The sequence below is a fragment of the Notamacropus eugenii genome, chromosome 1 (genome assembly GCF_028372415.1).
Source record: "Notamacropus eugenii isolate mMacEug1 chromosome 1, mMacEug1.pri_v2, whole genome shotgun sequence".
NCBI lineage: Eukaryota > Metazoa > Chordata > Mammalia > Diprotodontia > Macropodidae > Notamacropus > Notamacropus eugenii.
This window is the reverse complement of record NC_092872.1, coordinates 565,704,814-565,732,716: the sequence shown is the minus strand read 5'-3', so window position 1 is coordinate 565,732,716 and position 27,903 is coordinate 565,704,814. Positions and strand designations below refer to the sequence as shown.

Here is a 27,903-nt window from a genome sequence, read left to right as displayed (position 1 = left end):
TTTGTCAGTGGGGACAAACAAGTCAAATGAGTTGATTGGAGGAAATAAACACACTTCTAGATCCATTATATTGTAAACTCCTTGAGGGTAGGGACTGTCTGGCTTTTTTTGTATTCCAGGTTTTAGCACAGGGCTTTACATATAACAAATATTTAACAAATGCTTCTTGATTTTTTATTGACATTCATCTGCTCTCAGGTTCTGACAGATAAGAATATGTATTAACTGATATCCTCAGCATTATTTGGTGTTAGGTGGTATCCACCACAAAATTGAAGGATTTTGTGATGATGAAATGATACCTAGATAAGTTCTAGATAGATTTCAACTAGATTTGCAATATGTATTGCACACAAACATATATAATCTGTATTGACTTAATGTAATATGAGTCAGGGTCAAGAATCCAACATGCTGTACCACAAAGGACAGTATAGCACAAGACATAATATAGCCTATTTATTCATAATTATTTGCATAGTACACATGAGGTCCTATAGTGTAAGGGCTTTTTACTTTTCTTTGTATCCCTAGAGTTTAACACAGTGCCTAGCACTTGATAAAAGTTTATTGACCATTGACGATTGAGAACATTACACAAGCTGAGAGTCACAAAGTAAAGCAAATCAGCTTTACTGAAGGAAAACACCTAGATTTATAAGAAGGGTCAGTCAGAGAGGATGGAAATAGGTTAGGTGCTATTGGGGCCTCTGGTAGAAGATGGGAGTGGGGTTGAGGGGCACTGAAAACCTGCAAAACAGGTTTGTTTGTTTTTTTATATGATTCTTAGCTGGATCAAGCAGGACCAGGCATAGGGGATCCCTGGGGTGAGAACCCTGGTCCTGGAGTGCAGGTTATGGGACTGATGAGACTGATGCCAATTCATACTGGGGGGAACACCTAAAGAACTGGCAGCAAGTTGAAATTAAACTCATTGATTGGGGGGGGGCGGGGGAAGGGTTTTCTGTTGTTCCTGCAGGTTTCATTTGAGCTGGGTGACTCAAATTTGACTTTCCCCAGGCTTAAGCATTTAGTGGTGAAGGTAGGCTACTAAAGTCTTTACACAAGCATATTCCTATACACTTGCAAAAAACGGAAAATAAATATACATGCATTTATATATATATATGTATGTATATATACATTTGTGTGTGTGTTTGTGTGCAAGTATTAGGATGAATATCATTTTGGCATAGGATGTTATTGTTGAAGGATTTTGATTCAGATATATGCTTCAACTTGGTGTGATGAACCTTAGTGAATAAACTCCCTTTACAACTGTTGACCAGCCACTGTTTCACACTTGCTGTATGGTCGCTGACTCATTAGATAGTTGCCCTGGGGCACTGAGAAGGTAAGTAACTTGCCCAAGATCACACAACCAGGATCCTTCAGAGTTAGGACTCAAACCTGGGACTTCTTGGTTGAATCCATCCCTCTGCCCACTTTACCATGCTACCTCTAAAGTCTTTGTTTACTGAAGTTAATAGAGATGATATTTTCATGAGCTATGCACAATCTAGCTAATTAAAAAATATATCATTCAGAATAAATTTGTTCCCAAGCCCCTGTTTGTGTAGTAGTCAATCTATTTATTTAAGGACAATAATATGTTTTCAAGTTTCACCTGTAATTAAATTAGCATTCTAGACACTCAGCAGGGTGCAGAGAAAATAAATTGGGTAGAGTGAGGAGGAAAGCAGAATGTTAAACTAGAAGAGATCTTCCCTCTCATTTACTAGTGGAGAAACTGAGGTTTGAAGAGGTTAAGTGGATTTTGGAATTTAGAGTCAGGGTTCCTGAGAAATCAACCAGTTCAAATCCTTCCTTTTGCAGAGAAGGAAACTAAGGCCTCCCAAAGTTAAGTGACACACTCAAGGTTACACAGTTAAGATAGGGCTAGGTTTAGAAAATAGATCTTTTTGACTTGAGTATGACTCTTTACTCACTCTTGCGGCAGTTATAAGAGCATTCATCTTCATAATTAATATTAATTCCAGCTGTTTCCTGCTCCCAATAACCCAGAGACCTTATATCCCTCAGTTCAGTGAACCAACAATTCACATCTCTCTGCAGCCCTAAGAAGCTATCACTGGTAGCAAATATAGTCCTGTATCACCTGAAGTATTGAGTTTAGTTGACTTTGATTTATTTAAATGAGCAAAGAAACAAGCAAATCCTGTTCTTCTGTACACTAGAGTACAAAATCTTTATTTAAAAGGAATTCGATTAACTAAGGCAGTACCCTTCCATTGGAGAATGACTGAACAAATTACAGTATGTGAATGTAAAGAAATACTACTGTGTTGTAAGAAATGATGAAAAGGATGGTTACAGAAAAATTTGGGAAGGGTTAAAGAACTGTTGGAGAGTGTTGTGAGCAGGACCACAGCAATTTATATAATAACAATCACCTTATAAAGACAAACAACTTTTTTGTATCCCTGGTCCGGAGCACAGTTAGTTAGATGTTAACTGACTGACTGAATTGAGAGACTTAAGAACTCTGAAGGAACACCCATCACCATTTCAGAGGACCAATGATGAAGCAAGCTACCCATCTCCTGATAATGTGGGGATAACTCACAGTGTCAGAATAAGACATCATCAATGAGGGAATTTATTTTGCTTATCTGTGCATATTTGATAAAAGAGGTTTTTTTTCTTTCCAATGAAAGGAAAAAATAGATTTTTGTTGATAAAAAATTTAATCAAAAATAAAAGTAATCTAATTAAAGTAATCTATCTTAATTACCTCTATCTAGTTCATGGGATTTTATCTGTACAGTCAAATCTCAGATGTTCAAATTCATGAACAGAAAATCAGATACTCTCAAATGATGAATAATGTGAAAATTTTCTACATTTGGATTTAGAGTACAAGTTTTAATTCTTTTTCTCCAGTATATTTTCTTTCCCGTCTTTTCTTAAGACTCAGCTCACTAGACATGGGACCAAGAAGACCTGGGTTCATTCAAATCCCACCCTGCCATTTTTAAGCTATGTGAGTATGGGCAAATCTACCTGCCTGAGCCTTAGGTTCTTCAGCTATAAAATAGAAGTGATGATCCTTGCACTGCTTAATTCATAAAATTGATATGAGGAGAGCACTTTGAAAATCTTGAAGTGCTATGGAAATAGTTTCTTGTATTTTTATTATTACTTTAATTTGCTTTCCCTAAGCACACTAACTTCTAGTGCAAAGAGAGGCAGCCTTAAAGTGGGCTAACCAGTGGGAGGGAATTGGGCAGGAAAATAAAAACCTGAAATTTGTCTGACCATATTTAATATCTATTTCAGAACAAAAGTTAGATGGTTAGTAAGTGACAAAGAAGGCTGCACAAAGTGTGTGTGTGTGTGTGTGTGTGTGTGTGTGTGTGTGTGTGTGTGTGTGTGTGTTTAAGGGAGAGAAGGAATATAGTAAAAGCTCACATGTATAGAATTTTACTATATGAGTTCTCCAAATAAGAGAAGGACCTGTGGTTTCCTTAACATGGGCAATATAGGCAGTGTGAGAATTTTAGTAGCTTGGGGAGTTTCTCAAGGCCCAAAGTAGTCTAAGTTGGCACAGGAAATTTTGGAAGCAGGATTCAGGTCTTTGTCTTTCTGATTCCAATGCTAGCACTATCTACTGCACCAGACTACCTCTGCTAGCATAATTATCCCTGTTTTATAGAGAAAATGGGTATCCAAGAACTTGGAGTAACAGTCAAAACAGTAAGGGTCAGGACCAGTAATCCAATCTAGATATTCTCATTTCAGAATCTAGCGCTCTTTCCACTAATCACAGCAATTTCTCCCTTTGAAATTTATTTTAAGAACATGTTATTTATTAAGTACACATGGTATTATACCAAACAAGGAAAACACATGAAATTACACACTCACACCTAAACGGTTTAAATGAACATGGAGACGAGAGCAAGGTTGGCGTACAAATCATCGTTGGTTGTTTTTACCTAATTTTAGGCAATCTGTGAGACACCACGGAATGAGAGAAAGAATTGAAGTCAGAGGACTTGAGTTTTAATTCTATTTCTACGAAATAGATAAAGTATGTAAAGTACTTTGCAATATTAGCATGTTACATAAATGTCATTTATTGTTATTATTATTACCGCCTGTGTGACATTGGGCAATTCTCTTAACCTGTCTGGGTCTTAGTTTCCTTACCATAAAAAAAAGTTTTTAAATCTAGGGTCTGTGGTCTTTAAAAAATACTTTGATAACTATATTTTAATATGATTAGTTTCTTTTGTAATTCTATGTATTTTATTTTATCCATTTAAAAAGATTATTCTGAAAGAGGCTTCACCAGACTGCCAAAGGGGTCCATGACACAAAAAACAGTTAAGAAACATTGGCCTACCTGGCCTCTTAGGGTCCTTCTAGCTCTAACTCCTATGACTGCAAAAGTAACATGTAGACATCTAGACAAATTTGGAACAAAGATGTCGCAGGAAGGGAGGAAGGCAGGGAAGAAACAGCTTAGAACTGTTCCAAGTGTATCATTATGGAACAGACACCCAAGTTCAATTCTGTGATGGGGACAATTCTTCTCCAGAATAAAACTGAATCAAATATTATTATATTTACTAAGGGAGTGAGACTGATTGACTGTATAATTCGAGGAGTCCTTTTCCACCTTTAATTTTTGTGATTCTCTTTTCAAGTAAAGAGTAATGTCATCATCCCACACATTTTCTCATTCTCAACTAATCAGCATGATGAATTGTTGGCTTTTTTTTTAACATCATGTACTTCTTTGATTTTTTTTCTTGTGTAACTGTTAACTCTTCTTGCAGAAGTCTTGACATTAGGCACAAGTGCAGAAGGAGACTGTGCTGTTCTAGGATCCTGGGAACTTCATGCTTTCCTTGGAGGCTCTGGCAGAAAGCTGAGTGATAAGTGGTAAGTGGGAAAGTACTTTGTCTTCTGGAAATTTTGAACACAGAGTGATTCTAAGGAGCAAAAAGGCATAGAGAGATATTGGGAGGAAAATTCATTTGAGGCAGTGAAAGCAGGGCTTTAGATGGGTGGACAGGGCAAGGGAAGATGCCATCCTATCTCTTTGAGAAGGTCCTAAATCCTAAATTCAGGGATCTTCAGACTGACAGTAGCCAGCTATGACATAATAGAGAAAACTCTGAAAAGAAAATCAGAACATCTGAATTATCAGTTTGAACTTGACTCACACTGTCCTATGTTGGCTCCTCATCTTCCATCTTATAAGAACCTTTAACTTCCTTCAAAGTTCAGATCAAATGCCTCTCCTCTGTAAGCACTTTGCTAAACCCCCTAACTGGGTCTTTCTCTCTCCTCAAAATATTTCATATTTATTTATCTGTTTAATACTGTGTCTCTTTCACCCTCATTTTCATGTAAGGTCTTTAAGGATAGGGCTCATTTTTCATTTCATCTTTGTACCCATCTCTTCTAGCCCAGTGACTTGGGCATAGAAGGTATTTGTTCTAAAAAGTCCTTTTTGATTTAAACTGAATTGAATTTTGGTAAAGATCAATAGAACTTAATTTCAATAAGTATTTATTAAGTATCTCCTATATGCAAGGCATTGAAGATACAAAGAGGAAAATGAAGCAATTGCTGAGTTTGTTGTCAATGTTATGACAGCTTTGGTTACTATGTTGAGGTGTTAACTGAGCCATAGAATTTCACCTTTGGAAGAGACCACAGGCAGTAGAACTGGAGTGTTTGTCATATAAATAATGCTTATGAGTTGGCTTAGTGATTCATTAATTAGAAGTCAAATGAGGGATCATCTAATTTAAGTGTTCTTAACTGAGGTCTGTGAACTTGTTTTTATAAATTATTCAATGAACAGAATGATGGCCCTGGGGTTAAGAAGACCTGAGTTCAAATGTGGCCTTACTAGCTGTGTGACCCTGGACAAGTCACTTAACCTTGTTTGCTTCAGTTTCCTTACTTGCAAAACGAGCTCAAGAAGGAAATGGTAAACCACTCCAGTATCTTCACCAAGAAAACCTTAAATAGGGTCATGAAGAGATGAACGTGACATCTCAATCAAACAAACAAAAGCTATATTTCAATATAATTTATGGGTTTTTTGGTCGGTCAATTTACTAAGTGCTTTACTATGTGCCAGGCACTATGCAAAAAGTTGGGGATACAAAGAAATACAAAAGACATTCTAAGTCCTTGAGGAGCTCAACAGCTAAGGAGGGCAACAGCATGCAAACAACTACATGTCAACAAATTATATACAGGATAAACTGGAAACAATAGACAGAGTGAAGGCATTAGAACTAAGATAGATTGGAAAGGGTTTCTTGTAGAAGGTGGGATTTTAGGTGGTGGTGATTGAAGGAATTTAGAGAAGCCAGGAGGTACAGATGAAGGAGGGCACTCTGTGCATGAGGGACCAACAGTGAAAATGCCCAGAGTTAGAAAATGGAGTTTCTTGCTCCTAGGACAGCAAGGAGGCTGGTGTCACTGGATTAAAGAGTTTGTGGGAGAGATGTAAGGTTTGAGAATTTATAAGGTTTAAAGGTATGAAGGACCTTGAAAACCAGCGGATTTTATATTTGAACCTAGAAGTCAGAGAGAGACACTGGAGTTTGAGTGGGGAAAGGGTATGTGTGACATGGTCAGACCTGAACTTTAGAAAAATCACTTTGACAGTTGAGTAGAAAATGGGAGGGGCTGGAAAGACACTTGCCAGATGGACCAACCAGGAGGTCATTGCTGTAGTCCAGGTGTGAGGCGATGAGGGCCTGTAGCAGGATGGTGATAGTATCAGAAGAGAAAAGGGGGTTTATCTGAGAGACATTACAAAAGATAAGCTCAAAGACCTTGGCAACAGATTAGACAGAAGGGACCTTAGAGAGTACTACAATGCCCTCATTTTCATAGATGAGGAAACCAAGGCACAGGAGATGAAATGACTTGCCCTGGGCCACAGAGCCAGTAAGTGTCAGCTTTTTAGTGTCATTTGGCTGCTGCTCAATAACTGGGTGACCTTGTGTGTCACTTCAACTCATTGACCTCAGTTTCTTCCTCTGTACAACAAAAGGGTTGGATTTGATGCCTAAGATCTCTTGAAGCTCAGGCTAAACTCTAAGTGTATCTATTATGTCATACTGGAGGACATTTCTTACATGAGGCCCTGTAGCCTGAGCTCTTGGCCTGATACTAAAGGTTCTCAGCACAGGATTTGGAAAAGTGAAAAATGTTCTCAAAATCCAAGGTATTGTTGTTAATTATCAAACTGGTATTCATCAAAGATAAGCAAGGCAAGCAACTCTTCCCCTTAAGAATTATAACTGGCATCTTAGCTTTTGGATTTAAAGACAGAACAAATAGGGTTTTAAAGAGGAATCAGTGTACTCACAAATCCCCTTGCCAGGAAAGGAATCAGTCCCTGCGGAAAGACCATCATAAATAAAAAACCAAAAGTAAGATATTTCCAATTCTTAAAAAAAGTTGTATTAGTGTGGAACAGCAGTCATAAGACCTAAGTTCCAGCTCTGTCACTAACCCTGTGTGTGACCTTGAGAAAAATGTCCAGTCTCTGGGTCTTGTTTTCTTCCTCTGCAAAAGGAAAGGGGTTGGAATACATGATCTCAGGTCCCTTTTAGATTTAATAATCTTTGGCTCTATATCTTTGCTCATGAAGGATGTTTGTATTAAAGGAGAAAATATTACAACTTACTTCTCTCAAAAAATGCACACACACACACACGTGCATGTGTGTGTGTGTATGTGTGTGTGTACATAAATTTATATATAAGAAGAAAATAAAACTCCACCTGATCAGGCAATGCTACTGAATGTTACAGCATTCTTTATTTTAATCAGCCAGGCTGATTAAACCAGAGCTATGTTCATACACGGATAGCTAATTTTCTAAGGAATTAAAATATAATCAAGTATGACTGACAATGAATCAAGCATTACTGACAATGAGACTGTTCTGACCCGAGTGTGATCTTTCTTGAGTCCCAACAATGCAACCAGGACTTCCAAGTGCTTCAGGTCATCATTATAAACAGAAATGATCTTTGTTTACTTACTGCAAAGCAGGCAGTTATTTGAGCTTTCTGGATGTTTGGTTTCTGTATAAATGAGAACATTCTGTCCCTCCCTGGGGAGAGGCAGTCAGATTAGCCACCATTTCATTTTTATTAATGGAATAAACCAGTGCATATTTCAATTTTACTGATTTGTTTTCACTGAATCCAAAAAACATATCCTGTATTACCCCAGAACCTCAGTCAAGTCCTCAGTCCATTCCAGTGCAGAATTAAATATGAGAGATTCCATTTGGCCATGGAGGAGGGGGGGGCCGAGAAGGAAGGGAGTTGGACAGCTACCTTAAAATGCAAAAATAATAACAATTCCCATTTCCACAGTGCTTTAAGGTTTACAAAGCACTATTCTTATAACAGGGCAGCTAGGTGGCTCAGTGGATAATGCTCTGGGCTCAGAATCTGAATCATTCTCATGAGTTCAAAACTGGCCTCACAGCAGGAGGTGGTGTGTGCTCAGGGAACACCCCAAAACTAGAGGCTGCTGCCCTAGAGTGCTGCCCCACTGCACTCTCCCCTTCCTGGCCCATGTATATCAGGCCCTCAGGGGATATGGCCTGAGTAGAGCCCTCCATTCCCCATGCCCCAGAAGGATGATGGACTTATGGAGACCCTGGAGGCACATGGGGACTACAGGGACCGCGGGGTCAGTGATCTCAGGATGATCTCAGGGACTAGTAAAATAAAATTTTATTGCCTAACAAAAAAAAAAGAAAAGAAGAAAACCTGACCTCAGACACTTATTAGCTATGTGACCCTGGGCAAGTCACTTATTTTGTTTTTCCTTGGTTCCTCATCTCTTAGATGAGCTGGAGAACGCAATGCAAACCACTTCAGTATCTTTGCCAAGAAAACTCCAAATAGGGTCAAGAAGAGTCAAACACAACTGAAATGACTAGAAAAAAATGGGGTTATGGAGAGGAAGGCACCACTTAACAATCCTACAAGGTGGGTAGTACAAGTATACCCGGCCCCAACCTTAAGTAATATAGCCACAGAAGGCCCAGAATGTAATCAAGTTGTTAATAAAATGTTAAACTTACTGTAAAGATATGTCTCCCCTGATGCCTTTATGAGGTACAAACACTTCTCTGAGTTAAGAAGGAAACAGTGCCAAGCCTCTGGGGGCTGAAAATAGTTAAACCCTAGAGGAATTTCAGAGTTTGAGAGTGGGAGAGATTTCCTATCTCCAGGAGACCACCACAGGGGAAGAACGGAATTTCTCTCTTCTCCCCACCCCCATCATGGGCCATGTAGTTTTGAAGGGCATCCGTTGAACCATTAGGAATATTGTATACAGTGGAGAAGGAGCAGTGCACATCCTAGACAGATAAAGATACAGAAGAAACTGTCACCGGAGGGAAGAAGTGTCTTCAAAGAGCAAGGCACCTGAGTGCAGTAAAAGAGTTAGACTATGGTAAACATGCAGCTTGGGGACCAAGATGAATTACTTTTCCAGCAGAGATTCTGAATCCAAGGATAAGTGAGTGAGGACTCTACAAAGGGGAAAGGACTTTTAGAACCAGTAGTTCCAGGAGTATTAAGTTGCCTTTGCCTCCATGTGTATTTTATACACAGGAATGTCCTGGTCAATGTTTATTTAACATCTAGCTCTCCAGGAAAAAAAAAAGACATGGCATTTAAGTTTAATCTGCATTATAAACATTTCCTCCATCACTTTCTGAAAACCAAATAATCAATGAAACAATATGGGCATTTGCCCATTTCCCAGGTATGAGTGTTCAAAATAAAAATTTAATGGTCAGCTCTCTGGAGCAGATGTGAGCTGGCTCCAGTATACCACTGTCTATAGGTAATTCCTCACTACCCCTGCACTCTAAGTTTGATTCCACAATCTCCATAAATATTGTATGTATGGGAAAGTGAAACCCAGGTTTATTAGAGGAGGGGGCTGAGGAGTAGGGAGGAAAATTTTTGAAATTAATGGTTCATTTTACTAAATGTCATTGTTAAGACACAATTGAGTCTACTAGCTGATTGTTAAAAGGCAGCCCAGTGGTGGAAGCTTGTGGAGCTCTAGTGTTAGAAGACTGACCCAAGAGGGTAACCCCTGATCCTCAAAGAAATAGTCACTCTCTGGGGATCCAACCCCCAAGTGTGAGTTCAGGTTGAAGGACTGCTCCAGAGTGGGGTGCTACATGGGTATTTTTCATTTTCCTGGTGATGCAATTGAGGTTCAAAGGCTAGCTAGAAAGTAGCCGAAGGGCTACCTACTAACTCATGGAAGAGGGATTAGATCTATTCTACAACAGTTCATAGAGCAGAACTAGAACTGGTTATGAGAAATGGCTAATGAAATTGTGGCATGAAATGTAATTGTATAATATTGTACCTTAAGAAGTGATGCTCTGCTAAAAAAAAAAAATAAATCATTTGGAAGAACAAAAGTTCAAAGATATAAAAGGAACAATGAAAAAAATGCAAAAGAAAGGGATCAAGATGTACCAGATTTCAAACTACATTATAAAGCAGTGATAATCAAAATGATCTAGTACTGGCAAAGATATAATGATGAATTTATGTAATAGATTAGGTACAAATTATATTATAGTAAATCCAAAGAGCCAAGCTTTTGGGGAAAAAAAACTCATTATTTGACAAAAGCTCCTGGGAAAACTGGAAAACAGTATGGCAGAAACTAGATATAGACCAATGTCTCACACATATACCAAGATAAGGTCAAAATGGGTACATGATTTACAATTAAAGGTGAAAATACCACAAGCAAATTAAGAAAAAATGGAATAGTTTATCTGTCAGATTTATGGATAAGGGAAGAATTTAGGACCAAAGAAGATATAGAGAACATTACAAAAAGTAAAATAGATAATTTTGATTATATATAATTTAAAAGTTTTTGCACAAACAAAACTAATGCAACCAAAATTATAAGGAAAGCAGAAAATTGGGTTTAAAAATTTTGTGACAAGTTTCTCTGATAAAGACCTCATTTTAAAATATATAGAGAAAAGAGTCAAATTTATAAAAATATAAGGCATTCCTCAATTGATAAATGGCCAAAAGATATTAATAGGCAATTTTCAGACAAAGAAATCAAAGCTATCCATAATCATATGAAAAAATGCTCTAAATCACTATTGATGAGAGAAATGAAAATTTAAAAACTCTAAGGTACCACCTCACACCTATCAGAGTGGCTAATGTGACAAAAACAGAAAAATATTGGATACTGGAAGGAATGTGGGCAATCTACATTAATGCACTTTTACAGGTGGAATTGTGAACTGACCCAACCATTCTGGAGAGTAATTTGGAACAATACCCAAAAGGCTATAAAACCGTGCATACCCTTTAACCCCACCTCAGGGAGGAGAGAGGGGAGAGAAGGAAGAAAGAATAGAACTTAGAATTCAAAACTTGAAATAAAAATGTAAAGCAAAAAAGAACTAGAACTGGTGAGATATAAATTACTTTTCTAACAAGATGTAACAGGATGATGCCTTGTAAGGGCAGTGAGTCCGTTGTTACTGGATGTATCCAAGAAAAGGCTGAATGATCTCTGTCAGAGACAGAACAATTTGTATTGGATAGGCTGCTGTACAATATCCAAATACTCATATGAATCTGTGACCTCATGCATTTGGATGTAACTATGTCTACTCATCCCATGCAACTCTTGCTCATATCCTCTTATAAGCTGGGTGTCCTAACATCCCAGAAGTCTTATGACCTCTAAATTCCCTTCTGAGGTAAGATTTTATGTTCCAATAATTCTGGAATCTTGAACTTTGTTCAAAGATCTATAATATTACTTTCACCAAAGTAAACATTCAACAAATGTTTGTGTGAATTTAATTAAAATGGAAATATTTGGGGGCTTAAAATATTGCATTACAATTCAGCAAATATTTATTAAATAGTTAGTATAGGCAAAGTGTTATAGTTAAGCATTAATAAAATCAAGATAAAAAATGAAATAGTTGCTGATCCCAAGGCACTTATAGTCTACTAAGTAAGGAAGGTGTATTTGGGTTATGAACTGAAAGGAGTATGAGAGTGATCTCTTTATGATACTCACATCCTCTTCTAATTTATCTGCTGCACAGAGTTGACCCAAGGATCTTAAAAGCTATGCTAAATGAAAGCCAAACTCTGGTAAGACTGGCCAAACTGGAAGGGCTTCAGATATATACCCAGGAAAGGACACGTGTATATATCTTTTGAAGACCAATGTAGCAAAGTTCAGAAACAGTCATCGGCAAGGAGGTTAGTCAGAAAATGATATAATTTTGACCTAGAGACCTTATGAGATCTGAATTGTCTTATAAAGCTAAAATTTTGTATTCCAGTAATTCTGGAATCTTGTGCTCTGACTTGGCAGAGGTAGTACCTCTGCCAACAAAATAAAAGAATCATAGAAACATTGAATGCCAGAGATTTCCACGGTCATCTAGTTCTGTGTATACCTAAAAAAAATTAATCCTCTCTACAGTACACCTGACAAATACATCAATTTTTGAAGTACTGAATATACTGTGGTAGTGGTTACCTGGCTAATGTGAGCTGTATTCTCAGAGTATGCACAGCATACTCTGCCTGCATGGAAGAACTACGGAACCTGCTTCCCAAAAGGCAAAATTATGTGTAAGAGAAGGATCATACTCCCTAATTCAGAACACAAGCAGACATTCTGTAACTAGCTCCTACCTGCTAACCATGTGGAAAAGAGAGAGTTTTTTCAATGACTACTAACCAGAAAATGGAATACACTTAAAAGGTACTAATGAATCTCTTTCTCTTTCATAGCTATGTTCAGATGATATATACTATGTCAATGAATGGGGACAAGGCACCAGAGGTCTGGGAATCTGATGTGCCAGATACTGAGGCCAGCCAAGATGATGAGGGGTAAAATTTCAAGCCACCCTATTTGAGCCAGAACAGGCAAAAAGCAGATAAGAGAGCGCAACAGTACTTCACCCATTGGTTATGTCTCCTTTACAAGTATACTTGGTAGAGCAAATGCTTTGAGTTTGAGCCCACTCTTTCCCAGGACCAAGGTGGTAGGAGGGGAGAATGTACCCACAGATGTTTAGGGGAAATAATCTTATAACTTCTATTATTGTCATATCTTCACAGTAAATATTCCTTTGTAAAAGCTAATTGATGTTAATTAATTAAACTAATCTGCAGCGCTAATCACTGGTAGTTAAAATTGGGGAAAACACGCTAGAATGGGAACTTAAACCAATAGCTTTAGAGAAAATAACCCCCAAGCCCTCCAGAGTAGCCCTAGGATCATGAGGAGGCAATGTGGTCTTGCTTTAGGATACCTGATTCTCAGAGAGAATAGAAACTGACATACAGATGCCTTCACAGCTTGCAAAAACTACAAGGGACTTTTTCAATAACTTCTTAATTGGTCTCACTGACTCATCTCTGACTCACAATCACATAACTGCCAAAGAGATTTTCCTAAAGTAGAGATCTGACCAATTTATATCTATCTCCTGCCCACTCGGTAAACTCAAGTGGCTCCACATTACCTCTAGAAACAAATCTAAACTCCTGTTTGGCATTCAGAGTCCTTCAGAGCTTGGCCCAAGCCTACCTATTATAAATTACTCTTCTTCAAGTTCACTATGTCAAACCAGTTTTCTCGTTGTTCCACATGCAAGGCACTCTATTTTCCCATCTCCATGCCTTTGTACTACCTTTCTCCTCTCATGCCTGGAATGCATTTTCTCATCACCTTCCCCTCTTCAAATCCCTGTTTTCTTCCAAGACTTGGCTCAAGTGTCACCTTCTAAATGAAACCTCTTTTCTTCAAGTTGCTAATGCCTTTTCTCCATTGATCACTTTCTATTCTGCTAGTCATCTAGGTGGTATAAGGAATAGAGTACCAGGCCAGGAGTCAGGAATGCCTGAGTTCAAATCTAGCTCAGACAGTTATTGTGTGACCTTGGACCAGTCACTTAACCTCTCTTTTCTTAATTATAAAATGAAGATTAAAATAGCTCCTACCTCCCAAGATTGTTGTGAAGATAAAATGAGATAATAGTTGTAAATAAAGGATTTATTTGTATAGTAGGCACTTAAACACATTCCCTCTCTTATGCCTCCCTGTTCTCCCCGTGCCCCTCCCCCAACCTTACCTATCTATTCATGTATCTACATCTCCCTGTCAATTGGAGAATGTCCAAACAAGTTGTGGTATATGATTGTGATGGAACACTACTGTGCTGTAAGAAATAATGAGCTCGATGATCTTTGAAAGCCGTGGATAGACTTGCATGAAATAATGAAGAAGAAAATCAGCAGAACCAAGAGAACACTGTATACAGTAACAGCAATATTATTTTAAGAACTACTTTGAGCAAATAAATCATTTTGACCATTATAAATATCCAAATTTAGGACAAATGAAAGAAGATGCTATCTGTATCCATAGGAAAAAAATGATAAATGGAAGTATATATAGAATGCTTTTACATATATATGTGCATATGTATGTGTCATTATCATTCACATGATAATTTTGTTGTATATTTAAAAGGAATAGCAAGTTGAAGGTTTGTAGATTTATGTGCAATCATCTTTCAAAAAAAATTGCTATGTTATAGAAATGCTTGTTTTATTCCATAAACTAAAAATAAAATAAATTTAAAAAAATTTTTTTAAAGAATATAAGTTTCTTGAGGACGGGGACTGTCTCTCTTTTTGTTTGTATTTTCACCTTTTAGCATTGTGACTGGTAACATAGAAAACTCTTAATAAATGTTTATTTACTGACTAAACTGACTGACAAGTCAGCAAACATTTGTTTAGAATGTACCATGTTCCAGGGATTATGCTCAGTAACAGAGGAAGATACAAAGATAGATAAGATGCAGTTTCCCCAATCTATCAATCAATAAGCATTTTAGGGTATTCAGGAAGGACTAGCACCTCTGGTATTAGGGCTAGTGGAGCTCTTTTCGGGGCTGCTCATCTACCTTTTGTATCCACCTGTGGCTCCAAGAAGCTGTAGCATGCACAGTGGTCCTTCTGGTAAACCATCTGAGCAAACTAACTAAACCAGATTGAAGGTAACCAACAGGCCTCAAATCTGTCAATGAGTTAGGGGATGTCTACTCTAAGCATATGAAGACTTACCTTGGCTGAATGGGGAGATGAGAACAATTTGTTCCAATGGCCGTGAAGGTGGCTGAAGTGAGTGCTGTAGAGTGCTGAGAGCCTGGCCAAGATCATCCACTGCATCCTGGGCCATTGCCAGTCATTTTGATTTTTTTCTTTGCACTAGACTTTGATGATCCTGGAAGACAGTGAGGCTGATGACTTTGTGCAACTCTGCCTCACTTATGTACAATTCACACTCACATCAAGACATTATCCAAGATGTCATCGAGCCTCTTTGAAAGCAAAGAATGAACAACAAGGTTAAGCAACTATAATATGTCAGGCACTGTGTTAGATGCTGAAGAGAAAAGGAGGAAGTCCATCAACAGTGCATTAATGTCCTAATTTTTCCACATCCCCTCCACTATTTGTCATTTTTCTTTTCTGTCACTTGCATTTTTATAATCAGTAATGATTTAGAGGATTTTTTTCATGTTACTACAGATAGCTTTGATTTTTTTCTTCTGAAAACTGCCTGTTCATATCCTTTGACCATTTATCAACTGAGGAATGGCTCTTATGTTTATAAATCTGGCTCAAGGAACTGAGTTTATATACAAAAGGGACAAATCATCCATTGTGCAATATCTTTCCCTTCCTGGCATCAAGTGAGGCAGGAACTGCTGTGAGCTACATATGTGGCTTTGGGAGCAGGGAGTGGGATGGTTGGTAGAAGAAAAGCAGGGTGGTGGTTCCCCTATATCTTGATTTTTCTTTCAGTCATTCAGTCATATCTAACTCTTTGTGACCCCGGGGAACATACACACTGCCCTTTTTTGGAAAGGATATGGCAGTGATTTGTCATTTTCTTCTCCGATGGATTAAGGCAAACGGAGGTTAAGTGATTTAGTTGGTGAGAAAACAAGAAGTGTTATTTCCACACTTTGATGGGGGGGGGAGGTAACCTAGTACACTGAGGTGAAGATCAGAAAACTGCTGCACAGGCTCAATAAGTTGTTTGAGAGAAAACCTATCAGAGGGGAACATGAAGTCACATGGCCAACATGGCCAGGGGACTGTATCGTGGGAAATCCAAAGTTCAGAATTTTGTAAGGGGCCTGCCTCTTCCTGACCGGATCGCAGTCCTTCCAGTGGCCATGCTGGAAGCTACCCCTTCCTTCAGGGGAAGGAAGGTAGAAGGCCTTCCCTCCTTTGAACTCCATTTTTCATAAATTTTTCTTGATGCCTTTTTTTTTGGTGTGTCAAGTTCATCTCTAACAAACACATAGTTATTAAGTGCCTGAGGCCACATTTGAACTCAGGTCTTCTTGACTCCAAGCCCAGCACTCTATCCACTGAGCCACTTAGTTGCCTCCTCCCTCATATCCCTCCTGAATTCTATATGTTCTCAAGTACGTGGCACCTTTGTTTCATGTTTTTATTCTCTTCCAAAATTAAGTGAATGGTGAAACATATGAGGTTTATATAAGGAAATCCAGAGATCTATAGTTCATAGCAATGGCTACCAGAATAGAAGTGGCCAATGACAGCTGTAGACAGATGTGAAAAGATCCTGACACTGGTAACAGCTTCAGGGATGCTGACCCTTGGTGACAGAGAGAAATTCCAGCTATAAACCCTAAAAAGTCATTGATCATCAAGCCCAGCAGAAAGCTACAGCAAAGTGTGATTTCATGAAGATTCCAAAAAGGGAGAAAATGACTTTCAGGTCCAAGGCCTGCAAAGTACCCCTTTGCCACTAATGTTCTCAACACATGTACCTCATTAAAACTGCATTAAGTTCGAGTCTACTCTCTCCAGGGATCTTGTATGAACAAGAGGTGCATATCCCCTCTGTTTGGAGGAATAAAAACTCTTTGCTCTATTTTATAAGTAAATCTTTTTTCTAAGAGTTAATGGAGTTCAACTGGTTGATGATAATGGACAAGACATGGTGGGGGATGGGGGGGCTCAGGAATTATAGTACTAGAAACCCCTAACCCTGAAGGGTTATTTCCCACAGCTTGTGGGGGAGTGGTAGTAATCATTGCCCTCCAGGAAACCAAACTGCTAGAGCAAGTGCAAGTTGGGCTCAGAGGTGGTACTAAAAATGTAAATCCAAAAGGGAGAAGATGGAATAGGATAATTTAATTTGATTCAATTCAATAAGCTTTTATTAAATATCTACTATGCTTAAAACTTCAGTGCCCAATTCAACTACCTAGGAATATTAATTGTAGAACAAGTACCAATCTGTGTTGGAAAAAAAGCACATAGTGGCAACTTACAGGTTTATTAACTCAATAACATTTTGCTGTAGACTATAACATATGCATACTATATAGAAGGAATAAAATAGTAGGGGTATTAAAGTGGCATCTACAGAGCTATATTTTAACTACCATGAAATGTGCTCATGGCAAAGGTAAGATGAGTGGTGAAAACAACTTTCATGTTTATAGTCTCAATATGAGTTGGACATGAGCAAAATATTATGCTAAGAAAACTGAATATAATACTTCAGAGGAAAAAATGGTCATTCCATGAAATAGAGGACTTTCAAGCATTCTTGATGAAAAGACCAGAGCTGAAAGAAAATTTGACTTTCAAACACAAGAATCAAGAGAAGCATCAAAAACTGAACAGGAAAGAGAAATCATAAAGGACTTACTAAGCTGAACTGTTTACATTCCTACATGGAAAGATAATATTTGTAACTCTTGAAACTTTTCTCAGTATTTGGGTACTTGGAGGGATTGTATACATATATATAGACAGAGGGCACAAGGTGAATTGAATAGGAAGGGATGATATCTAAAAAAATAAAATTAAGTGGTAAGAGAGAAATATATTGGGAGGAGAAAGGGAGAAATGGAAGGGGCAAATTATCTCTCATAAAAGAGGCAAGAAAAAGCTTTTTCAATAGAGGGGAAAAGGGGGGAGGTAAGAGGGAAAAAGTGAAGCTTACTCTCTTCATACTTGGTTTAAGAAGGGAATAACATGCTCACTCAGTTTGGTATGAAAATCTATCTTACACTACAGGAAAGTAGGAGAGAAGAGGATAAGTGGGGTATGGGGAGGATGACAGAAGGGAGGGCAAATGGGAGGAGGGAGCAATTAGAAGTAGATATTTTTGGGGAGGGACAAGGTCAAAAAAGAGAATAGAATAAATAGGGGGCAGGATAGGAAGGAGGGAAATATAGTTAGTCTTTCACAACATGACTATTATGGAAGTTTTTTGCATAACTACACATGTATAGCCTATATTGAATTTCTTGCCTTCTCAATGGGGATGGGTGGGGAGGGAGGAAGGGAGAGAAGCTGGAACTCAAAGTTTTAGGAACGAATGTTGAGAATTGTTTTTGCATGCAACTGGGAAATAAGAAATACAGGTAATGGGGTATAGAAATCTATCTTGCCCTACAAGAAAAGAGAGAAGATGGGGATAAAAGAAGGGAGAGGTGTGATAAAGGGAAGGGCAGATTAGGGGAAGGGGGTAATCAGAATGCACAGTGTCTTGGGGTGGGAGAGGGGAGAGATTGGGAGAAAATTTGGAACTCAAAATCTTGTGGAAATGAATGTTGAAAACTAAAAATAAATAAATTAGAAAAAAATATCATACTAGGGGAATTTTCTGCTTTTAGAGATATAACACATTATAAGACATAAGAGAACACTACTTAGATGAAGATCCATTTTTTTTTTGTAGTCTCATTTTCTTTCTTTCACCTTCTAGGGTTGCACACTTTCCTGGAAGAAGGGGAAATATTTTAGGTAGGAGCAAATTCATCTTTTTTTTTTTTCCATTTCTGTTACCAATCTAATTTTGCTACTGTACATAAGAAAAGTCAGTCAAAATGGTCCTGGAATATCTTTCCAACTCACATGAATATGTTATAAAATTCATTTATCCTTTACTTTTTAGTTTTCCCTGCAATTTGATGCTATATTAAAAGTACTGAGAACAAAGGAATAGATAGTGATAGATAGGCAAAACACTATAGAGACTAACAAATGCAAAGGGTTGAAATGAAAATGAGAAGGAAGCTTTATGAACTCTTTCAGATTACATGGAGAGTCTCTGTAATGTTTCTGTGCCTACAGGCAAGGTAGGTGACTTCCTACATCTGAAACTCAATATGCCCAAAACTGAACTCTTTATAATATTTTCCCTAAATCCTCCCTGTCTCTTAACTTCCCTTTACTATTGAAGGTAACAACATCTTCCCAGTTACTCAAGTTCACAATCTAGCATGTGATCCTCAAATCTTCGTCTCTTACCCTCCATAATCAATTTTTTGCCAAAGCCTATTGACTTTGCTTTTGCAACATTTCTGCAATATGCACCCCCCCACCCCCACCTCCACCTTCCTTGTATTTATCACTGCCACCACTCTGGGGCAGGCCCTCATCGCTTCAGGCCTGGACTACAGCAGTAGCTTGCCGGTGGGTTTGCCTGTCTCTTTTCTCCCCACTCTAATCTATCCTCCATACATCCACCAAAGTGATTTTCATGAAGTGCAAATCCAATCCCTGCCCATTAATGCCCCTAATAAATTCAGTGGCTCCATATGACCTCCAGGATCAAATATAAAATGCTCTTTTTGATACTCAAGACTTTCAAAACCTTTCCAGTTTTCTTATGCTTTACTCCCCACCACTTCAATCCATTTATACTGCTTTCCTTGACATTCCACAAACAAGACATTCCACTTTTCTGGTTGTCCCCCATACCTGGAATATTCTTCCTCCTCACCTCTACTTACTGGCTTCCCTAACTTCTTTTAAGCCTCTACTAGAATCCAGTCTTCTACAGGAAACGTGTCAAACATATGCAGCCTACAAGATTCCTAAATGCTGCCTAAACCATATTAAAATATAATTGGGAAATATTTAGCAAAATAAATAAAATATAATGAAACATAGATAATGTTACTATGTGGTTTTCTAAGTCAATGGATTCCCACAATGATCCTTATATGTGGTTTAGTGGCCCGCATTTCTATCTGAGGTTGATACTACTTTCCTTACAGAAAACCTTTGCCAAACCCTCTTAAATTTTGGGGCCTTCCCTCTCGTATTTCTTATTTATACTGTATATTGCTTGTTTGTAAATATTCATTTACAAGATTGTAAACTCTTTGAAGTCAGGCACTGTGTTTTTCCTCTTTTTGTATCTAGCCCTAAGCACAGCACCTGGCACATAGTAGGCAGCTAATGAATGATTATTGACTGACTGACTGACAGTCTTTCCCCTCTTCAACCTGTCCTTCACCATAATTGCCAAAATGATGTTACTAAAGAACTGATCTAACCATGTGAGTCCTCTTTTAAAGCATCTGTAGTGGCTACCTATTGTCTGTGGGATAAAATGCAATCTGACTCCAATCTGTCTTTCTGGATTAATTTGATGTCATTCATTTCATATATTCCATGTTTCAGTGAAACCAGCTGCTTCGCTGTTCCACACATATAGTGCTTTATCTCTCCCCTCTGTGTCTCTACACACTTTCAGTTTCCTACATATGCCTGGGATGATTTCCCTTCTCACCTCTGCATCCTAGAGTCTCTTACTCCCTTTCAGATCTAGCTGATATTCCCTACACAAAGCCTTTCCTGAGTAACCCTCCCCCCAATTTATTAATTTGTTAAGAGGACAACCCCGAGGAACAAAGATCCCTGCCCAAACCAGCCTCATGAATGTGTAATGCAAGGCAGAAGAAATGACTTGGGTTAATTCCATTTTCTCCCTGGTATGGTCCTGGTCGGATCTCACAATGATGGAGGTAACCAGGAAGTCTTTGCACATTCCAAAGACTCATTTCAAATAAGTAAAGGATTGTGTTCTTTTGGAGCACTTTTGTGACCTTCAGACATCCAAGCTTCTTAAAGACTAACTGGAAAAAAATATTTGTTGAAGGAAATTTCCACAGACAGAGCAATTCATGATTATGCTTCAGTAAATGCAACAAGCTCAGGGCCTCCTTGGGGGAGCTCCAGGCTACCACCAGTATGTGAGGAGGAGGGTCCGGAACAGCACAGTAAGAGACTTGCAGAGGACAGAGGCAGAAGAAGGGGGAGGAGAGAGAGGGAGGTGTGAGTTAGCAGAAGGGGGAAGGGAGAGGGAGGAAGAGAGAGGAAAAGTTAGAGTCAGAGGTTGAGGGAAGAGGAAAGAAAGGAATTGGGGGTTGGGGGAAAAGAGCTTAATTTCAGGGACATCCAAATCAGGGCAGAGGAAACAATAGAATTAGTTCAGGGACAAATCTACAGACAAATAGAGCTTTCCAATCCTACATTCCAATTACACCTTGCCCTCTTCCCCTGGTACTACAGTAGAAAAATCACTGGCTCTGGAGTCAGAGGACCTGATTTCTTTAACCAAGCCTATACCTGGGGCACTTTTAGGTATGGAGCCCCTGCCATGGCTGATGGTAGTTTGACCTTTGAGAATCCAAGGTCTTTTCTATTCCAGAGATATGAATCAGAGGGGGACGACAGTGGATTGATTCTTTGTGTCCTTCCAAAAAAAGCATACATAACTTACCCGAAATGACACGAAGTAGGCAGAGTCAAGAAAACAATATACACAACTACAACCAAGTAAACAGAAAGAACAAGAAAGAATAAACAATCCACAAACAATGAAAAGATGAAAGGTACAAAATTACCAAGGTTGGTGAAAAGAATACCCTTTCACATGACTGTAGAAGGTGGAGATCCACTGGTGCAGAACATCACAGGCATGGTCAGATTGTTTTGATGTGTTAACTGGTTTGGCTGATTTGTTTTTCTTCCTCTTTTTTTTCTTAAAAAAAGTTCTCTCTGGGAAGGGAAGGGGAGGGACTAGAGGGGAAATGTAGGTGCTGTAAAAACAAAAGATATGAATAAATATTTACTTAAAAAAAAAAGAATGTAGGTATACTCCAGAGACATGCTGCCAAACTGGTAGCAGATCCCGCAAAAGTCTGGGGAGGAAAGGTTAGAAGGAGTTTTTCTTGCTTTGTTGAGTTCAGGGCAGTCATGACAGAGTCAAACCTAGTAGTCTGAAAGGTAGTTCAAAGGCAGATGTATCTGGTCTTTGTATTCAGAGCACATCACATGGGAACTAGTTAAACTTATTAACAATGCCACTTTTATTACAGGCCAGCAGTTGTCTTTAAGGAAAGTAAGGGAAGGAAAAAGATACAGAATTCCACATACACACACCTCCCTCAGTTTTAATCCTAGTTTCTTGAGATCAAGAGTTTTTCTGAAGCCTATTTTCAGAGAACCCCGATAGATACTATGACATTTTAATAAAATCATCACCACCAACAGGTGATGGATAAATACCAAGTGGAAATTAAAACCTTGTTTTCAATATATCCTACTTAATAATTCAGAACTCCATCTGTTTAGTGAGGGCAGAGTATTCACCTGGAGTGTAAGGCAATCACATTGTTAATGGGGCAGTATGGATTTCTTACCGTCTTATAAAAAAGTTTTATTGATTCCTTTGGTTATTTTACACGCTGGTCATTGCCCAACACTCCCCACCTCACACTGCCTGCCATAACAGAACCCATTATTATGACAAAGTAAAACATTCACATAAAGCCAATGATGTCTGTGTGAAAAACAGCAACTATATGTGAAACAGTGACTATGTCAGTGAATCGCTAATTTATTCACGGAATTATTAATTGAATAAGGAAATGGGACCATGAGGGCAAACCTCTGGGTCATATATGGACAAGTATGCCTGCTGTTTGGATACTAGCAGGGAAAGGCCATGGTGGCAGTGAGGAGTTATGCTTGAATCCCACTTTAATAAGGCACAGAGAGTACAGGGACAAATGGCACAGACAGTACAGGGATAAATTGGGAGGGAAGGGGAAAGGAAGAAGGTGGGCCCAGGAGGAAACGGAGGCAGATGGGGAAGAGAACAGGGAAGGAGAGTCACCTACGTAATTGCAGATTGGAGTTAGGAACACTTGAGCAGAATGAGCCCTTAGGAGATGGAAGAGTGTTTAGGGGCAGGAGCTTGGTGTCTCATTTTTAGGATTTTGGTGGAGAACAGACATTCTTATCTGTGCTGCCTAGGGGTTAATACATTAACATATCCACCTCACCTCAAAGTTATTAGCAATGTTTGATGTTCTGCTGCTGATCTTACTGTGGGTGTCTGGAGCTTCTGAGACTTACAGATCATAATAGCACGTTAGGTCTACCTGGGTTCCCCTAATTTAGCACACAGTCTCAGTATGTGACTTTTAATTAATTCATAATATAGTTTGCAAATATGCAAAGGCATTATGTTCCTTTGATCTATGGGACAGTCTGTAAGTGACTTCTAGGATCCCCTTTTCAATCTTACTTTCTATTATTGTTAATTTATTTCAGTTCAGTTGTTTTTCAGTTATGTGCAATTCTTTGTGGTCACATCTAGGGTTTTCTTGGCAAAGATATTGCATTGGTTTGCCATTTTTTTCTCCAGCTCATTTTACAGATGAGGAAACTGAGGTAAACAGGGTTAAATGACTTGCCCAGGGTCACACTAGTAAGTGCCTGAGGTCAAATTTGAACACGGGAAGATGAGCGTTGCTGACTTCAGGCCCCATACAGCTGCCCTATCATTTTATACTGGATACTTATAAACTTACTATACTAATTAGAAGGGGAGACCAGAACAAGATGCAATGTTAATACAATCAGTAACATTGGACATCCATAGTGCACCCCTCCTCCACATACACTCTGTTAGGAGAATGGAAGAACAAGCATTTATTAAGCAGCTACTATGACCTTGGGCAAGTCACTTAACCCCAATTGCCTCATCCTGGGTAATCTCCAGTCATCCTGATGAATATCTGGTCACTGGATTCAGATGGTTCTGGAGAAGAAGTAAGGCTGGTGACTTGCACAGTCCTCCCTCACTCAAAAACAAAGTCAAGTGCAAGTCATGTCATTATTTCTCTGACAGCATGGTCTTCTTTGGCAATGAAGGACGAACACACATACACGTACTGTACTATGCACTAAGCATTTTGTAAATACTCTCTCATTTAGTCCTCAGTCTTGGAAGTTGGATATTATTATCCCCAATTTCCAGATGAGGAAACTGAGACAAAAAGAGGTTAAATGATTTGCCCAAGGTCACAGTGTCTGAAGGAGAATTTTACTATCTGCTCTACTACCTGTCTGTTGAGATTTAGGGGCGCTGGGACCCCAAAATAGCAGCACATGGGTCTTGCCCGAATGAATTTGACCCAAGCCTTCTTTCTTGGCCATATTGGGTAGACTCTTAAGGAATCTGGACATTTGTGATGCTTGTACTAACAAACAAACCAGATTGAATCTGAGCACCTTCATGGAGGCAAGATGGATTTTATATACAGAAAGACTGTGGAAGGGATCTAGGGTTGGCCAAATAGTCTAGGACAACTAGAGGAGGGGTTTTAGAAGGGTCTTGATGGGAGTGGCCAGTAGCTGGGGTGACTAGAAGTCAGATATCAGGAACCAAGAGAATGCGATTTTGATAGGATCAAGGGTGGGAAGTAGTTGGAGGCAATCCCGAAGTAAAGGAGATTTGGGCATAGTGATAATGAAAAGCTTACAGCCTCAGGGGAATGCCAGATCTAGTGGGAAGATTCAAGGAGAGTTCAAGGGGTTTCTCTGAGCCTGTACCCCATCAAGTCTGCATGAAAAAAGAATACTAATCTGATTTTGAAGCTCCATAATGAATGGAACCAACATTTTATCTAAATTTTGCATGTCCTCCAGGACCTTAACAAGGTACAATACACACAATATGCCCTCTAAAAATATATCATTTTTATTTGTATATTTTCTTTTCACATCACGTTCATTTTCTTTCGTTCATTTTTTTTTTTATAAACTGCCTTTATTCTATTAGTAGTTGGAAAAAGTTAACTGATACAGAAAAAAGTTTAGTCATTTGGAGAGGAATGAGAAGTTCCAAGGGGGACTTTGGCCACTAATAAAGAGAATGGGTAGCAAGCTCCCCCAGGAGATTAAGGGGAGTCACCACTGTAAGAGTAAGAAATAAAGAAACATTGTATAAAACAAGATGCTGCAACTTGAATTCAGATCTGGCACTGCCTTGGGGTGGAACCAATTCCCCATCCACTGACTCCAGCTGCAGGAGACATGGGTGGACACTGGGCTATGTTGTGCAGCAAAGGAACTGCTAATGGCTGCCATTCACTGGAGGAAATGACAATAAGGGATTTCAGATGTTTTTCCATCTGACTTTATGTTCAAATGTACTTTCTTAAAAACAAAACCCAAAGATACCTTCTGTAGAGATAACAAATATCAGTATTAGGAAATCTAATTATACAAAAAATACTACATCCAAGCTGGGGTAAATATATTTATTTTTTGGTAACATACATTAAGTGGCACTAATTACACAGTAACTCTAAGGTAACATGAAACCACAGAAATGTTGCTTTGCCACAGCTGTACGGGGACTTGCCGTCTCTGGTTGGGTTCCATTTTCAAACAATTGAATAATATCCCAGAGCTATACCAATGAAAGCTTTACAAGAGGTCCTGCTCTGAAGTGACTTTGTATTTATTCCCCAGAGGGGTCCTGAAGCTGACAGCAACAGGACATGTTAGGTATAAAAGTAGTTAAAGCCCAATTCACAAAAGTATTACCTTTTCTTTCTAGAAAGAAGCAAGAAGTTAAGAATTCCCTTGAATTAGTGCCAGATGCGCTGGTTGGGAGAATGAAGGTTATTAAGAATAATGTCAGAGGGACCCTGGTGTGCACAGGTGTGTTGGACACAGACTGTCATTAAACAATCACTGTTGGCTTCCAAATGCTGGTAGCAAGATGATTTCTGATTTGTAAATCTCTTAAAGTAAATTAGAGATAAATGAAAAAGGCCACTAATCATACCCTAAGATTAATAAACAGCACTTCAAAAATTAACCCAATGAGGGCTTGGGCTTTCCACTGTGTTTACAAGACAAGGCACCCGGATTTTTTCTTTCCACGTTTGACTTGCAAAGCCTCTCTTGTGGCCATTTCAAAAACCTCCCTCACACCGTCTTTGGTCTTTGCTGAACACTCCACATAACCAAATGCCCCAATCTGATTTGCCATATCTCTGCCTTCTTCAGGTTTCACTGGCTCCTGCTTCATCTTGGCCAGCTCTCCTCTCGTGTGCTCATCATTTCGAAGATCCTTCTTGTTCCCAATCAGGATAATGGGCACATTAGGACAGAAATGCTTCACCTCCGGGCTCCACTTCTTCGGGATGTTTTGTAAACTATCAGGGCTATTGATGGAAAAACACAGAAGTATAACATCGGTATCTGGGTAGGAGAGAGGTCTAAGACGATTATAATCTTCTTGACCAGCTGTGTCCCACAAAGCCAACTCCACCTGTTTTCCATCCACTTCAATATCTGCTACATAATTTTCAAACACTGTAGGCACATAAATCTCAGGAAACTGGTCTTTGCTAAATACAATCAGCAAGCAGGTCTTCCCACATGAACCATCACCAACTATCACCAACTTTTTTCGGATGGCGGCCATAGCTCAGGCGGTTCTCCAGTCGGTCCGCACCGGGCAAGCTGCTCCGCACCGGGCAAGCTGCTCCGCGAGCTGTGCGTTCTAGGACTCAGGCAGTTTCTACACAAGAAACCAGTGGGAGGGGAGCGGGAGCTTGGGCGGGCGCCCATCACGTTCATTTTCAAATATCATCTCTGTACCTGTCTTCTGTCAGTCAGCAAGCCCTCCCTGTAACAAGGACTAAAAAAGGAGGACAAGTCAATTCAGTAAAACCAACCAATGCATCCACTACGTCTGACAGTTCATGTACTATTTCACACCCTCAGTGCTCCATTTCCATAATAGCTACTTAATGTTTCCTGAACTGAATTCAGTTGAACGGAGAATAGTCTTTACAATGGAATCTACCACATCATCCAGTCCATTTAACATCTTCATTTTACAGATGAGGAAATGGAGAACCAGGCAGGATGAGTGATTTGTCATCTCCCCAGATAGAAAGTAACTAAGTCAGGATTTGAACCCACATCCTTTAGCTCTAAAGGCAGTGTGTTTTCCAATAAATACATCAGCTCTCACTGCCCCAGGCAACAGTTGTCTATCTGCATTGATATAAAGCATCCATTCCCGGATGTGTCCAAACTAAAAGAATCACAAGTCTGGAGACTCCTTCCTTACCCCAAATTTCTCACCGCAATGATGCTGGCATCAGAGAAGTGAAGGGCAAGAGGCAATATGACGTAGAAATAATCACACCAGATTAGTAGTCAGGAAACTGATTTTAATCTCTGGTCTGCTCCTAGCTGGACATGTAACCTTGAATAAACCTCTTGGGTTTTAGTTGTCTCGTCTGTAAAACAAGGAGGTTTGATTAAATGGTCTCTCAGATTCCTTCCTTTGCTCTAGGGAAGGGGTGCTTCAGAATCACTCACCTAGCTTTTATTAAGCACCTACCATATATCCCACACTTTACTGGGTGGTGGGAAAGGAAAGACAGAAGGAAAAGTGTCTCTGTCCTCAAGGACTTTCCATTAATGGAAGAAAGCCAAGGATTCCAAGACAGGTAGGTAGATGAGGAGGGAGAGCATTCTATGCATGGAGGACAGCCAGTGAAGAGGTGTAGGGAGAAGGGTTATGTCTCCAGGGAGAGCCCCTACCAGCCTTGGTTCCCCAAGCAGCAGTTTACCTGGCAGAGTGCCCCTGACA

General features: G+C 39.1%; 1 long non-coding RNA gene and 1 pseudogene across 3 annotated transcripts in view; both read right to left on the bottom strand.

Annotated features, from left to right (window-relative positions):
• The window catches only part of LOC140520424 (uncharacterized), a 103,514-nt gene extending 81,325 nt beyond the window's left edge, over positions 1 to 22,189 (bottom strand). Inside the window, exons 1-3 of one of the 2 annotated variants that reach the window (XR_011972496.1) lie at positions 21,836 to 22,189; positions 15,204 to 15,363; positions 1,160 to 4,961 (exon numbers count right to left, since the gene is read on the bottom strand). This is a non-coding gene — a long non-coding RNA (uncharacterized lncRNA). Of the gene's footprint in view, positions 1 to 1,159; positions 4,962 to 15,203; positions 15,364 to 21,835 lie in introns of those variants that run through there. The other variant, XR_011972497.1, reaches the window with a different exon arrangement.
• A 3,339-nt stretch (positions 22,190 to 25,528) lies between these two features.
• LOC140520423 (transforming protein RhoA pseudogene) lies at positions 25,529 to 27,532 on the bottom strand (annotated as a pseudogene). Its single transcript, XR_011972495.1, has 2 exons — positions 27,376 to 27,532; positions 25,529 to 26,937 (listed from the first exon to the last, which is right to left on the bottom strand). The product of XR_011972495.1 is annotated as a transforming protein RhoA pseudogene (transcript).
• Positions 27,533 to 27,903: the final 371 nt, after the last annotated feature.